The following is a 10,964-nucleotide window of genomic DNA, read 5'->3' on the forward strand; positions in this document are numbered from 1 at the left end:
CAGGACCGTTAGGCCCCACTGTGCGATCCTGTCCTCGAGAAGTTCGCCCCTCTCGTCCGTCCGGTGCGGTGGGTGTTCCTGGGAGTGCCAGAGGGCGGACTTGGCGTTCACGTCGGCCCCCAGAACCAGTTTCTGTCCCGGAAGCAGGGCTGCCAGTCTGTCCACTCTGTCCAGGTACGGGACCACGCTGTCCGAGCACTGGAAGTAGACCGAGGCCACGTACAGGCGGCCGAAGGGGCCGGTGATTTCCGCACAGACACAGTGCTCGTCACTGAGGTGCGCAATCTTGAGCGCCGCTATGTTGGGGTTACGCACGACGACAGCTGCCATGGCCCTCGCGCCGTCTCTCGCCCCGGTGATGATCGTGGCTGAGGAGTTAATGCCCACGAGTCTCCATCTGACGCAGTGTCGATGCGCCTGTCCGCCATCAGTTTGTCGACCTCCAGTGACACCAGACGCGAGCGCCTCATGTTGTGTTGCATGATCGTGATGCCCGGGATGCTTTTGGTGTGGGGCTTAATAACCATAATCCGTGCGTGTGAGCGACAGATTTATGGCTGTGATGTACGCAGGGCAGTCTTTGCTCGTGACACAGTGTGCGGAGCTCTTTCCTGCCCTTGAGCAGTTGGCGCAGGTGGCTTGCCTGTCCTTCTTCGGGCACGCCTTGAAATTGGGTCCCGCTTCGGCGCAGTGGCCGCAGACCTCCTTTTCTGCCCTGCAGAATTTAGCTGGGTGTCCGAAGCCCTGACACTTGTAGCATCTCGTCACAGTGAGGTGGTCTTGGACTCGACAGCAGGTCCAGCCAATGTAAAGCCTCTCCTTGGGCACCAGGAGGTTGCGGGCGCGTCTGGAGACTTCAAACACCAGGTTGCACCTGTCTCTGGCCTTGTCTCCACTCTTGAACACCAGGTTCATCTCCTTCTTGACCGCGGCGGCCTCTTCCTTCCCGAGGTTTTGATCGGCTACGTCTGCGACGATTTCCTTATCGTCCTGGGTCCGGGGAACGTCGAAGATGATGATCCTGGGGTTCCTCTTCGCCGGAGCCCTGGGTTTTCCAAACTCCCTTGATCCGGAGGCCATGGGACCTTGGGGACACCAGCTGGAAGACGGCCTCTTTGGTCTTGTCGCTGTCGTCGAACTTCGTCTGGTCCGTCGGTGTTATGATTACGACGTTCGGCGGGTCCTGCTTTTGGGTTGACCTCGCAGCAATCGCCGACTTGACCCCAACACGCTCCGCGTACGTGGGGGGCTTCCTTATAGTGGCGGCGGCGGCGACGGCGACGGCGGCGGCTTGCTCCTGGAGGGCTTGGCAGGAGCGCGAGTGCGCCTTTGTCTGCTGCTCGGCTTCATCGAGGCATCCCTCCAGCTTACTGCAATACACAAGCGTTTTTACCAGGTAGTCGTGCAACTTGGTAGCCTGCGTGCACAGGGCGTGCACCACGGAGGGCGAGATCTCGTTCTGCGGCAACGTGATGGTATGCATGAGCTGCCGGTACGCCTTGGTCGCGCTTGCCCTGAACGCGACCGCATTGGTGTCCTCCTCTGACGCTTTGTCCGGCGATCGCTCTGGTGTCTGGTCCTGGGTCGGTTGTTTGTCCTTCCTTTTCTTCTTTGTCTTCTTCCGGCTGGTCTCCATTGGCGGTCGGAAGGTCTGGTCAGAGGTGGCAACGGTCTCGGAGTCAGTGTCCGAGAGTACCCTCTTCTTCATGCAGCGACAGTCGTAGATAGGGACAGAAGTCTCTAGTGATTTTTACGTGCGGCACCTGCCCAAAGGCTTATCCACACGGCCCCCATGGGCGCGGAATTGAGATACGCTCAATAAGCGCGCTCCCACATGCCAAGCCATGCAGGAGCTACCAGTTACTACGAGGACGCGGACTCTCATCAGCAGACAACTGGTGGTGCCGAGCCCTTTCTATGCTCTACCGGCTCAGCAGGTTGGTTCCCGAGCTGAATACCGCAGCTCACCCGTCGAGGCCCCTAACAAATTGAGAGGGGGACAGAACAAGGAGGGAGGGAAGAGGTAAGGAAAGGAAAGGAAGGAGCCTCTGGCCAGCTTTAGCCATTTACCACTGCCCCCTCGATGGGCCTACCCACTGCCGGCCCGAGGTATCCCGAGCCAGATGGCCGGGACTTCGTGGGCACGCCGACACCCGAGGTACCAGTATTTAGAAGGCCGACTGGTAGGACCTGTCGTAGCTACGCTACTACCATGTTCGGAGACACCGCATCTCCAGCACTGGTCGGCTAGCGCTTCGGGGTCGTGTAGTCGCTACTCTACAACGCCTAGTACTTAAGGAATCAGCAGAATAGGACCCGGCAAGCCGTATCCTACCAGCCTTTCTGCCTGTGTTCAGCGCCCTGCGCCACGTAGATAGGGACAGTTTAGTGTGAATCCGGCCACCACGAAGGTGACGCGGATATGCTTCCTCGCCCGTTCGGGCATACACAACTAAATTTCCATCTACTTCCAGCGGCCCCACATTCAAGGGAAAGGGCCGAGGAAAAATCCGCACGTGCCATTGAGACGTTTACAATGGACGAGTTCTTTAGCCGCCAGCGAATTTCAGTTTCCATCCATCTGCTGGCGCCCACGGGGAACCACGGGCAGGCGAACTCGTGACGCGACGCCTCGCGTCCACTAAGCGAAGACCTAGGAAATCGGGATGGGTGTTGGAATCAGGATTTTTCCTACCGGAAGCCCTTTAACCAAAGGGTTTCCCGGCAGAAGGATGCGAATACCTGGAAGACCTTTTCCGACGACACGAAGTGTTGTGCCGCCTCAGGCCATTTCCAGCTTCCGCTAGGGGTGATGTCCCGCAGAGCCTCTCTCTGCGGGTCGAAGTCCTTGCAGTGGAGAAGGAAGTGGTCTACCGTGTCCGACCCGTGACCACACCCACACGCCTCACTGTCGGCAACCCCGTACGCGAAGAGGCGCGAACGGAAATTCCCATGTCCAGTGAGGACTTGTGTGGTGTAGTTTTGTTGTTTCAGCATTAATTTTCTCAGTTTTGAACATTTGCTCTTTCATTGAGTTATTCACCGTGCGATTGGACCTTTTCATATAATGAAAAATTGTTCTAGGCGTCTCAATTTCACTTGTGGTTAATCTACCTGTATCTTTTGAATAAGTAATATCCTCAAGTGGTTTTGGAGCAAATGGGTTATTTGGGTTGCAAATTTTTCTTAAGTATATTTCGTCCTCACACTGAGTGTGTGTCTCTCTAAAAGCTATTTCCGCTAAATGACAGTTGCATGCATCCCAGGGATTGACTCCTCCATCGGATAAGACCAGAACTTTTTCAGATATCCCTTCTCTTACATAAGGATTTCTTTTTATCCTCCAAATTCTTCTTACTCCATCTATTCCCAGTGTTAGTCTCATCGTAGCACCTATATGGTTTAAAGTCAAAGTACTTAAGCTGGTCGCTGTCCCTTTTGCTACACTGTAAAAGTCATCTGGAGGATTTTTTCCCTGAGGTCTAATAGCACTAGTCTCGACTCCAAATTGACTTACAAAACCTTGGTCTTGATACCATGAAGTGTACTCTGAATAGAATTTTTCATAAAAGAAAATCTTTTCCAAACTCAAATTAATTCCTATTGCTGCTAAAGCTCTTCGATTTATCTCTATACATTCAATGAGGGATTGAGTGTCTGCCCCAACATAAATTGTAGTTGAATCATCACTTGATCGGAGAGTTTTAGCTTGTTGGGCTTTGTGATCTAAGGCATATCCTGTTGCTAATAAACCTAATGTCGTACTTCCTGCATTTAACATTCCCATGAGCATGCCAGGGCTAGCTTCCAAGTAGTTTTCTGTGTCTATTCTTTCTCTGGTGTCCTTCAACCAATTTTTAGTTTCTAAGTTAAATCGATCTAAAGAATCAGTTTTCCAGTTTAACCTATTGTAGTAAAAATCATTGACAGCGATCGGCCCAACACCCATTTGTATTCTTTTTACAGCCATAATCAAATGAGCTGATAATGCTATTTCCTGAAAAATGAGTGCAAATTCGGAGGGTTTAGGGAGACCTAAGTACAAGCGAATTTGAGGTTCAAAGAAGACTTTATGCATCATGCCAAAAGCTGCTGGTGATAGACATTCATTCTATTTAGTTGCATCTTCTGTTCCTTGGATCTCAACAACTGTACCAGTTTCGGACAAGCCTATATCTCCTAAGTTATTTATTATCTTTGCTTTCTTTTCTTCCCCTCCTACCAAAATAGTGGAGCCTTGAATAATTTTCCCTAATGATAAGTGAAAATCTTCTATGATGTATAAGCAAATTCGAAGAATCATGTTTGCTGACGCTATAGCTCTTCTATTCAATTTCCCTCCTTCTTTGTGTTTTAAATAAGAAGCAAATGATCTAGCGTAATCCATCATCTGTTTCCTACAAGCTTCACCTGTTAGTGTTTTATTTACCCATTTACTATGCTTTTTCTCCTTTTGAACTCTCAGTTTGAGCACTCTATCATATTTTTCTTCTATACTTGTAGTTTCAATTATTGCAGGTGCCGTTAACTCTTTTTCTTGCATAGCCAAAAAGAAATATCTGATCCATTCCAAACAACTTATGGAGCCCACTGAAAAAGTATTTCTATAGAAATCATACATTCGTTTATAAGCAACACTAGCTGCTACACTTTGGTGAGTGAAACAATCAAGTCTACCCTTTGTTAAGATGTCTGAATTAGTATGCAAGGCATGTTCCATGGTCCTTTCTACACAACTGTCTATGGCTGAAATGTTATTTTGGAGAAATATCATGGCCATTTTCTTCAACTCGTCCGGCATAAAATTTGCATGAGTCTCATTCATCGGAAAGTCACCATCCTCTACCTCCCAATTTAATCTCTCAATATTGTATCCATTAATCTCCAACACTTTGTTACTCTTTTTTTTGTTATATGCATAAGCTCGGTTGACAGTCTCAACAACTTTTGGTCCCTGGGAGCCATAACCGTGGGGTGGTGTGTTCGTATAGATATATAAACCACTTATCAGTCCTAAATTGTTTGTTAGTTGATCAATTGGTGTTTTGCAGGAAAGATGAAACTTGTGTTGGGAAATCTTGTTGACTAGTCCTGCTAGAAAAAAAAAGAAATCTGAGCCCGGGTTTTTTTTACGGACGATTTGAAAGGTGGTGCATTGGTAGCTATGGAGTTATTCTGTTTTTTTTTCTTGCTACCTCTATTTCTTCGGCCACCTGCACCGGATTGTCAGCAAAGGCCGAGATAGAAACATTTTCGTCACCCATCATAACGCCCTCCGTTGTCTCGTCTGTGGTCTTCATTATATGAGTCGGCTATGATGCTAAAGGTCTGCTTGACCCCTCTGTTCAGGACCAGTCATCGTACATGTCCCTAATATACTTTCTGATGATTGCCGGAATGCCCTTAAGCACCAGCCTATTCTCCTTAGCTGAATGGGGGACGGTATCAAATGCTTTGGCTGTATTGACCATAGTCACCACGTCACCTCTTTTCTCTTTCGTCACTCTCATGACCCTGGCCAATATGGAAATGTTAAGCATACAACCATCCTTTTTTGTGAATCTCTTGTGTCTAGTGCTGTTCGTAATTTTGGTTCGTAATATTTTTTCTAGTGGGCGAGAAAATATCCTACCCAGTAGGAATTCTATAGCAATAAGCCGCCGGTTTTGCACATCTTTAGAATCTTTACCTGGTTTTGGTATGAGAGTGGTTCTACCCCCCCCCCCCCCAATTGTGTTGTGTAGGATCCGAACTGCACTAATAGGTTGTAAAACTTGACCAGGGCATGAAGGAGTGAGCAACATACTCGTCCCAGAGGTAAGATGGTCTGCCTAGCCCGCAGCAGCATACGTTACGATTGGAAGGGACAGTCTGCGGTACATATATATAGTACGCATGGCCCGATGTCTCAATCCCCAGTTCGACTTGGCAATCTTTGCTAGCGTATTCAGCGTTCGCACAGACTTAGCACTCAAGTACTCAACATGGGAATGAGTTTCCAGTCCGTAATCGAAGTACACATTATGATACCTCACGGAATCTTTCTTGGCGATACTCCGATCACCTACTTTTACAAAAGGCAGCGTTTCTCTATTGAACTAGCCTTTCAAGAACACCACCTTGGTTTAGGCTGCAGACATCGACAATTTTTGCTGGTCGCACCAGCGAGAAATGATGTCCGCCACCAATTGGAGAATGCTTTCTAGATCTGCACTGTTATTCGCGTAGACCAGGACGAGCAGATAGTCTGCATAGGCTACGAGCCCGCAAGAAGGCCCGGTGTTCGATAGGAGATGCAAAACCTTATCGAAGATTCAGTTCCCATAGCTCGCACCGAGAATCGATCCGTGTGGACAACCTTTGTTGACTTTCTTCCTCATTGCGTTGAGTATGCTCGGCCACCAGACATTGTCAAAGGCTTCAGCGATGTCGAAGAGCAGACCCATGACATACTTTTCTTCACGACTGGACACAAGCTCCCTCAGCTTTACCACGGCATCAGTCATGGATCGCTGCGGCCTGAATCCGTATTGCTGATCGGAGGCGTAGTCTGGGTGCCAGAACAAGTTAGTTAATCGCATCACGATCAGCTTCTCCAAGACTTTACCTACTACCGAGAGTAAGCAGATTGGCCTGTAGGACTGCGTCCTAGGTCTGTCAGTCCCTCTCAGTTTCGTAATAATGGACCTAAATTTCCATCTAGCAGGAAAGATTCCGTGTTCCAGGCATCCGTTGTAGAGTCGGAGGAGTTCATGGCGGATCATTCGACTCGAGCGTTTTGAAACCTCCGGCTCAATTCGGTGAAGGTCCAGATACTTTCCGCTCTTCAGTCGGGTTGACCGCCGCGCTGAGCATCGAGTGAGTGAAAGGAGTTGCGTTCTCTCTTACCGGCGCGGAAGCAGCTTCCCTCCTGACGCGCACATGATTCAGAGAGTCGTTCTCGGTCGAGTCGTCTGGAATTAGCGGTGGAGTCCCAGTCTGTCGTGAAACCCAGGGCAGTACGAATGTTAGAGACGACTGCGCCAACGGTCATCTTCTGCCTTGTGATCTTATACATAACGACGCAAGGTTCTAGTAGCTCTAATAGCGGCTTTGTAGGTCTTTCTCTGTTTAAGATACTCGCTCCTCGTGGCCACCTTCTGCTTATCCGAACATGCCTGATTCTGGGAGGCTCGTCTAAGTTTGCGGACTCGCCTCTTCTGTCTTGTCAAGTCTGCAGTCCAACATGGGACGGATTTTGAGTGCCATCGCTTGGTTGGCATTGAGGAATTACACGCTTGGATGATCGTCTTTTGATCTTCTGTGCAAGAAGTTCGACTTCCCCTCTATTCAGTGGAACTGCGGATAGATTCCTCTTGCATTACAGCAGCGCCTTATCGGACTTGTTTGCGCTTTCGAGCCGGTATCTCGGTTTCGTCAATGCCTATCTTCAAAGAAAACTATCACTTGGTGATCACTAGTCTTCAGATCCTTGCGGACTTTCCAACCTCGCACTTTGTCGCATACATCAAGTGTAGCTAGTGTGACGTCGATGTAAGACTGTCCACTAGGGCTGGAAAACGGCTGAGCGTTTCCAGCCTCGTTCAAGTCAACCAAGCCATGGCTCACGATAAACTCTTCGAGTTTACGGCCTCTCGCGTCCGTCTTCGCGCTACCCCACAGGGTTGATTTTGTGTTGACGTCGGCAGAGATAATGACTCGGCTGTGCCTCAGTGCATTGAGAGCTCTCCCCAATCGTGCCAGACCGGATTCAACTTCTTCAGAGCATTGGAAGTACTGGCTGATCAGAAAGAAACTCCCAAACGAGCCTGAAATGCTAGCACAGGATATATGCGTGTCGCAAAAGTTAGACACCTTAACCACGGTTAGATCCGGGTTTCTGATGGCTATTGCAGCCATCTCCGGATTACCTGCCGTGATCTCGGATGCCTTACCCGGAAGTTGCTTATCTTGCGAAGCGATATCAGGGATTTTGGTCTCGTTTATTAGATTTCTTAAAGTAACGTTTTTTTATCTCGGTATAATATTGTAGAGAGCGAGAGAGAGGGGAGGATGCAGCGGTTGTTCTCTCTCTTGCAAAAATGATGAAGGATTTTTCTTGCGCGCGTTAGGCGCGACGCATTTATAAAAGATTGTGGTTTTGTATTCGGAGAGACTCGCGGATGCTTTACCCGTGATTTTGGTCTCATTAAGATTTCTTAAAGTAACATTTTTTAATCTCGGTATAATATTGTAGAGAGCGAGAGAGAGGGGATTCAGCGGTTGTTCTCTCTCTTGCAAAAACGATGTTCCTCGCGCACGTTGAGGAAGTGTTTTTGGAGAGAGACGGTATAATATTGTAGGGAGTTAGAGAGAGAGGGGGGGGGGTGCAGCGGTTGTTCTCTCTCTTGCAAAAACGATGCGGACAGAGAGAGAGATGTATTTTTTCCACCTTGCAACGGTTTGTTGCCACATCCTTTCCATGATTAGGAAGTCTCCTTTCCCCGGTTTTTTCTTTGCAGCAACGATGTGGACAGAGAGAAAGAGACATTTTTTTCTCTCTCTCGTTTACTGTTTTTTGCATATTTGCCTTTCCCTCTGCAGCGAACATTTTATTCGCTACTGAGTTGGGAATTGATATGGAATTTGAAAGTGTCATTGTTGCAATCGTTTGCAACATCGAAGAAGTTTGTGGTTTTGTATCCGGAGAGACTCGCGGATGCTTTACCCGGAAAGTCGCTTGCGAAGCGATATCAGGATTTTGGTCTCGTTGAGATTTATTAAAGTAAGGTTTTTTTATCTCGGTTTTTTCTCTTGCACCGCATTCTCTTTTGCAGCAGTTTCTCTATCTTGCAACGATATGAATGGAGAGATGTATTTTTCTACTTTATCGTTTTGGAGAGAGAGTGAGATGGATTATAACGATGTGAGCACGCACCTTCTACTGAAAAATATTTTAAAATATGTCAAAAGTTGACTTTATCATTGATATGGATGGATTAAATATCCATAAAAATATTTGTTTGTAAAGAAATTGCGATCGCGAACGTGCCCACAGGCTACGCTGCCCGCTATGAGTTTGAATTAGACGTCCAATACAGTGATTTGAGCAATGCTGACAGCAAATCTGCATGGTATGTCTCGAGTTTTATACACGGGATTCCATTCAAAAAATTTTCCGGGCAAGATAATTATAAACAAAAACACATTAGAATGTTAGTTAAACTTTTTATTCGCGGTTTCAAGGATCCCGTAATCGCGTATAAGGGGGATCATATTGAGAGGGATTTATTGCGCGAAATTGACGTACGGCATGTAAATTTAGAATCTTTTGTTTGTCCTAAATTCGAATCTTTAATCGCGGACCCGAAGTATGGGCCAATAGACCCACCATGCAGGCTTCATTGTTGGACGTTTAATTCAACATCGAAGCGGAAGGCACCACAATACCACTGTGCCCTCAGTGAGGTGCGAATCTTTCGCAAATGGTACTTGCAAGGTAATTTTTTATTATTTTTCATTTCTATGGTGCCTTTTTGCAGAAAGAGAGAGAGGAGAGAGAGAAAACGTAAGCCTGTGCGAATCTTTTTTTGGTCGAGGTTATGTCCTCGGGAGAAAAAATTGTAACAACGTGCCGATCGGTGCTGATACGATAGATGAGAAGAAGTATGTATAATAATTGTTATTTAAAAAATTAAAATTTATTTTTTTTAATAATGATTATTTTTTAATTAACAGCGTCTTCTTGAAGAGGAGGAGGAGGAGGAGAAGGCTTGCGATTGCCATCAACGGCTCAGTATCACTGTGCCCTCAGCGAGGAGCGCGTCTTTTGGAAGTAGTTCATGGAAGGTAACGTATTTTTTTCCTTTTTTAGTTACTATTATTTTTCATTTCCATGGTTCCTTTTTTTGCAGAAAGAGATCATGATGGATTATCGACGCGAGGAGGATAGGCTTCGAAGTTTTGAATTTTGGCCAATTGAATATATTCAGCCGGAGGAGCTTGCAGCCGCAGGATTTTGCTATCTGGGGCAGGACGATTTTGTCGCATGTTTTGCATGCGACATCGAATTGCATCGGTGGTAGCATAACGACAAGGCTATGTCGGAGCATCATTTCTGGTCAAGAAATTGCCCATATGTACTGGGGAGAAATTGCAGCAACGTGCCGATCGGTGCTCATCCAACAATCATTTCAATATCACTACCACCATCAAGAAGAGGTGTGGACGAGTGCGGTATCTACGATTATACCATGGATGAGAAGAGGTGTGTATAACAAATGTTATTTTAAAGAAATTAAAATTTATCTTTTAATAATTATTATTTTTTTTAAATTAAGAGCGTCATCCTGAAGAGGAGAAGGAGGAAGAGGATGAGGCTTGCGATTGTCATCAACGGCGCGTCGGCGAAAGAAGAGGAAGAAGAAGAAGAAGAAGATTATATATTGATGTTGATCATATTTCGAAATTTTAATAAAAAAAGATTTAGGAAAAGATACATTAATATACATTTTTTTAAAATACCCACAATCCTATCCAAAATTTCTCTAAAAATTATAGTTATTTCTTATTGTAGCTACTCGGTTAGCGGTTTGTTCAGGGGGAAGAGAGAACATTTTTTATGATAGGACATATATATATTTTCAAAATCATATTAGTTTACAATATTATTTTTTCACATCTATATAATTTTTCTAACAATGCTCGTCAACGGGTTGTATTCCACGATGCAGTCGTGTATAATCAAGCAGTATGGAGCCGTCGAAGGTAGGAAATCCTTTCGACATTCGAATTCGATTCGCACATCGGTGGTTGCATTTTTCAGCGCTTCGTTTTGTCGCGAGCAATCGATGACTACGAACGGTCCATACAGTAGAAAGTCGATTGTATTCAGTAACACCTCGCCATCGTTTCCATAATAGGACTCTTGAAATTTCGCGCACATGTCGTAGAGCAACGCGTATTTATCCTTTTCGAAATCGATG

At 46.5% G+C, this 10,964-nt stretch overlaps 1 long non-coding RNA gene across 1 annotated transcript; it reads left to right on the forward strand.

The window, feature by feature from the left end:
• The first annotated feature begins 9,712 nt into the window (after window positions 1–9,712).
• LOC143261147 (uncharacterized) lies at window positions 9,713–10,392 on the forward strand. The gene is made up of 3 exons (XR_013035368.1): window positions 9,713–9,828; window positions 9,894–10,246; window positions 10,320–10,392. It is a non-coding gene; the product is annotated as an uncharacterized LOC143261147 (long non-coding RNA).
• The last annotated feature ends 572 nt before the right edge of the window (window positions 10,393–10,964 follow it).

The sequence above is a fragment of the Megalopta genalis genome, unplaced genomic scaffold (assembly GCF_051020955.1).
Source record: "Megalopta genalis isolate 19385.01 unplaced genomic scaffold, iyMegGena1_principal scaffold0038, whole genome shotgun sequence".
Taxonomy (NCBI): domain Eukaryota; kingdom Metazoa; phylum Arthropoda; class Insecta; order Hymenoptera; family Halictidae; genus Megalopta; species Megalopta genalis.